The sequence below is a fragment of the Mesocricetus auratus genome, unplaced genomic scaffold, assembly GCF_017639785.1.
Source record: "Mesocricetus auratus isolate SY011 unplaced genomic scaffold, BCM_Maur_2.0 Super-Scaffold_100042, whole genome shotgun sequence".
Lineage (NCBI taxonomy): Eukaryota > Metazoa > Chordata > Mammalia > Rodentia > Cricetidae > Mesocricetus > Mesocricetus auratus.
Genome location: NW_024429219.1, coordinates 3737707 through 3742687, shown reverse-complemented (window position 1 = coordinate 3742687; position 4981 = coordinate 3737707). Strand labels below are relative to the sequence as shown.

At 55.6% G+C, this 4981-nt stretch overlaps 1 long non-coding RNA gene across 1 annotated transcript; it reads right to left on the bottom strand.

Moving 5' to 3' along the window:
• Positions 1–954: 954 nt before the first annotated feature.
• Positions 955–4981, bottom strand: LOC110342668. The gene is made up of 2 exons (XR_002384807.2): positions 2711–4981; positions 955–1352 (listed from the first exon to the last, which is right to left on the bottom strand). It is a non-coding gene; the product is annotated as an uncharacterized LOC110342668 (long non-coding RNA).

Genomic DNA, 4981 nt, shown 5'->3' with positions numbered 1-4981 from the left:
GGATAGGTGCCCCGTGGAGTCCCAGGGCTGAGCGAGGAAGGGCTCCATACATGGCTTATTGTTGTTACATGATACATAGTAACACTAGCAAGGGTTGCTATTGTGTTCCTCCTTCCCAGGGACACGGCAGAGCGTTTGGAGGAGCCCAGACTCACATAACTCAGCCTGCCCCACTTTCTCTGCTGGTGACTCTCGGGCTGCCGTTGAGCCCACACAGCTTGCACAGTCCTGCCCCTAGCTGGTAGGCACTTCTGGGGCGAGGGGCTGGGAAGCTGTTGCCGCATGCATGCCTGTGTCTCTAGCTTCACTTTCCTCAAGGATCTTAGCCCCACCGACATAGCTTTTATGTCCCAGGGCTCAGAGCTGACTTGGGGGGGTGGGGAGAAGAGTGTATGGGGTTGCCTCTTGTGACTGCGCTGCAAGACAAACACCCCCAACATGCATGCAGGCTTACAGCCTGGTTTTTGCTCATGGGTGTGAGCATGGGAGCCTGATCCGTGTTCATCTTTGCTTTTGGCTGATGAAGTTGTCCCCAGGAATGACGCCACCGTGCTTATACTGCACCTGTCTTTCTGCTTGCTTGTGACTTTATAATCCTACCGTCTCCTCTGCCTCTGGAGGAAAATTAGACGTCCATAATGATCGAACGGATCCACACATAGCCTGTCTACCACCTCCTCCCCGGGATGGTGGGTGGGAGGGAACGGTCTGTGAGGGTTCATGGAGGGAAGAGCCCCGAGGAGTAGGCTGTCCTGTGGCCCCTCTGCCAGGGATGAGGCTGTGAGTGTGTCAGTCATTGCTCTGAGCCCCCGATAAATGCACCAAAGGCAGTGACCAACTGCCAGAGTCCATTTCCCCCACCCAGGGTGGGAATGCGGGTAGGGACGGGGTGGGGCACATAAGAATATTAGCGGATCCGGCTTAATAAAGCATAATTGTCGGTTTGACTTGCGCTTGCCACTGAGGAAAATTCTTCCAATTTTATTTTTGTCGCTGTAAGGTGGCATTGACTCGTGGGGATTGGGCATGGGAGCTTCTTCCTCTGCTTCCTCGAGATCCTGCTTGAGATGCCGCCGTCTGGGTGACTAAGCTAACACGCCACTGCGTTAGCTGTCAGTGAAGTGTGCTAGCCAGGCAGAGGCCATGCTCGGCACCCCGACGCTGCTCGACGGGGCTTTTGTGCTCCAGCATGGAGCTCAAGTCTGCGGAAAGCGTGAAGTGAGAACGCAGCTGCCCAGGTGGAAGTCTTTCCATGCGTGCCTCTCTCTCCTTCCATTCCTGGGGGACATGTGAGTGCCTCACCAGTCCTAAGCCTCAGCCCTGTGATGGAGACAAGAAGCTCCTGGAAGGATCTAGAAGGAAGTAGGGAAGAAAGAATCTTATGTGAGGCAGACATGGGGTCCAGGGGTAGTCCTGCCCGGAACTTCACTGCTCTGACCTCCCTCAGCCTTCCTGGGTGACACTTGACAAAACTCCAGAGAGCCTTGGTGCTGATACCCATGGTCAGGGGCAGGAGGGAGGAGGGCTGTGAGACATGGATCCCCAAGACTCTGCTGGGGCGTGGTGAGGAATAGCTGTACCCCTCCAGTTCAGAAAGCAGCAGATTTGTAATCCCAGCCAGAGTGTGCTCTGGTCATGGGAAGGTGGGTCAGGGGATCCAGTGGGCAGGGGATATGTTGGGGGGGGCTTGCCTTTGTAAAAACAACTGGAATGGATGCTGGCCTGAAGTAGAAAGTGGGGTTCCCTGAGCCAACTCTCTAAGCAGCATGTAGTGTTTCACCTGCTTTCCCTAAGAAGCAGCATCTTGGTTTCTAGCCTGGTCGGAACATCTGACCTTCACAACTAAAGGAGGCCGTCAGGGCCCTGTCAGGGTTCCATCAGCCCTGAGTTTGCCCCTTGGCTTCAGAAGGTGGTTAGTGATGCCCTGGTGGGAGAGGAAAGAGCAGGGACGGCGGGGTCACAGGAAACTCTGAACACAGCAGGGCACTGCCTCTTCCTGCATTTCCGTGGGGTTTAAGAAAGAAGACGAACTTTGTAGCCAGCATGCTGGGAGACACCCAAGCGAGCCAAGACCGTAAAAACACTCCTGAGAGGGACCAAAGAACGAGGAGGCAGCAAGGACACTCAGGATTCAGGGTGAGCTCTTGAGGACGTGGGAGCCGATGGGAGCAAGAGTTCAAAGCCATGGTGATGCTTTGGGGTTCAGGGATGGACACCTCGATCCTGTACTGAGCCAGACATGGGGACTTGGGGATCAGCATAGTAACCCATGCCTCCTGGGTTCTGCTGCTCACTTTCTACTGTGTAAGAGCACAGGGAAGACTCTGGAAGAGGTGTGGGAGGCTGTGGACCCCGCTGAGCTCAGGCCTGGGTTCCGGAACCTCCTGGGGCTCAGCTAAGTCTGATGGTAGCCAGACAGGAAGTCAGAGCAAATGTCCTGCTGGGGAGACAGGATGAGGACTGACACACTTAGCTGCCCCATGCTGCAGGCAGCCCTTGATCTGGAGATGAAGCTGTGGCTGTGAACTGTCAGGTAGGTCCCAGGGTGAGTTGCCCTTCAGGGGCCCTCTCCGGGGGTGCTTGTCACCAAAGACCCCTCCTGGCTTCTGTCTGAAAAGACTCCCGTCTGTCTCTGTGGGTGACCTTCTAAGAGCGCTGGTGACTTGGCGAGCTAACACCCCCACCCCACCCCACCCCCCATCCTCCTCACCTTCCTGCAGGCTGCCACTTGTCCTTTCCCAGAGCCCATTGGGTATTAGAAGACACAAAGCGGAGCTACTCCTTGCTGTAGTGGTGAGCCGCAGACACCTTGGTTGACCTCTCTAGGGCACGGTGCACCAAGTAGCCACTGCTCCCGGTAACAGCATCAGGGCCATGTGTACCTGTCAGTCATCCGCTCAAGCCCTTTGTTTCCCTGGGCCACCTCACTCCTTGACACTTAGAAGTCACATTCCACAGAGCAACTGCCAGTCTCCAGATAAACAGAAACTGAAGTCATCCTTGGCCCCCCTGGGAATGCGGAACACGACAGGCAGAAGTCTGTCCCCCAAACCTTGTATCTCAGGATTACTGTAACCTCCATGAGCAGATGTCCCTGAGGCCCCTCCAAGCATTCCTATGCAGTTGTGCTTATAGCCTTCCATGGCTGCAGCAAGTCCAGGGGTTAGAGCGTTTCCGGAGGAAGGGAGCGACGGGCGCGGGTGTGTGGGAGTGAGCTGCATTCCCTCCTTGGGGTCTCTGAGCGAGAATGCAGGGAGATGGCCTTCCAGATGTTTCCCTCCCTCTGGCTAGGAGTGGCTATCACACATGGGTGTTGAAGGTTGCTGTCCTCTGCCTCTGACCTCGACTAAGGCCACTTCAGTGTCACTCTCTGATGTAGATGTGGGATACCATCTGGGTTTAACTCCCCATCAGAGCCCAGGAGGATTTTTAGGGCTGCGGTTGGGGCCTTGCCTCCTCCTTCAGCCTGCTGCTATGATGGGGAAGCTGTACCCACTTCCTCTTCCAGAGCCCCAAATCCAGAGAAGGGCAGGACTCTGGGTTGCGAGTCCTTGGTTCGTTTATGGATGTGGGTAATGGAGACGAGAGAAGAGGTTTGAACTGCATTAAGCTGAACACACTGCGTACTAATATATTTCCAGTCCAGAAATGGTGTCCGCACTACACCTCTTGTGACAGCCAGGGACCTCAAAGGGAACCTGGGGGGGGGGGACTCTTACACCGTGGGTACACTGACCACAGATGCTGCTGAGTGGAACAGGGGACGCTGAATCTGACGCTCTCACCGCATCCTGGATCGTTGCTGATGGGAACAGAGCCGGGGATGTTATTACTTGCACTTCATTAGAGAATCGAGTTAGCCCCCTGCAGGCAGTGAGAGGCATCGTGAGGCTTCCTGCGGGCTGGCAGCTGTCTTGTGCGTGGGGCCAACAACCCGTGTTCCCGTGTGTTACGGGGAAGTATGTGACAGAAGTCAGAATGAATGTCCATCGCCACCCAAGGAAAAAAAACAAAAGGCTACCCCTGGGCCCTGCTCCTATTTAAAGTAATAACAAGCTACCTGGGTCCCAGAGCTCTGCAGCCACCTCTGGGCTGAACCAGAGCTCATCAGACTCCTGCACAGAACTGTGGGAAAGGAACTGTGCAGACTCTCCCCCGTGCAACACTCCAGCCGCTGCCTGTGGAAAGACCGAACTTCTAAGGAATGTTCGTAGCTAAGAGTGAGGGGGTGAGGAGGTCACAGTGAGGGGTGGGGACGTGGGGGACCCAGACACTTGTTTGTTCAGCAGTGAAGTCAGATGCTTGTGGTGTGTGCTTGGGCAAGGGCAGCCCCAGGCATCAGACCTGAACTCCCCTGGGGAGAACGGAAGTCGGTTTACTATCCTGAAAGCTGCCTAGGAGCAGGGGCGAAGGTGTCACACACACACACACACACAGAGCAGGTGGCAGATGCTGTTCTACAGGTTGCCCTTGCTTGACAGACTCGTATCCCAACTTAGCTCTCCTTGAGGACATTTTCCGCAGGTCAGGGGCTACCAGAGTGGTCACGTAGGTATGCTCCACTTCAGCTTCATTGCAAGATGCAATTTCTGTCCAACACCAGTGGGCACCCAGCATCAGTTCGGCTGTGACTCTAGCCTCCTGGGATTAATATTGGATTCCATAGGCTAAGAGCCCAACCCCAGGGGGCTCCCTCACTTCAGAGCCAGCTGCAAGCTCCAGGAACCCCCCACTGTGACCCTCTAGATGCATGCAAGGCACTGCCATCACTACCAGCCTTGCTACGGGCCTTGGCTTGCCCTGTGACCAAGGACCTGGGTTCAGCCCGCAGACTGGCTCACTCTGTAGCATGGGCTCACTCTGTTGTGTGCTGTTTGCAGATCTGATGGCAGAAGGCAAAGTGGGGCCCTACAAAATGGGGACAGTGGGGCCCAGGAAAACGGCTGAGCTGACAAAGGGCTTGCCACACAAGCACGAGCCT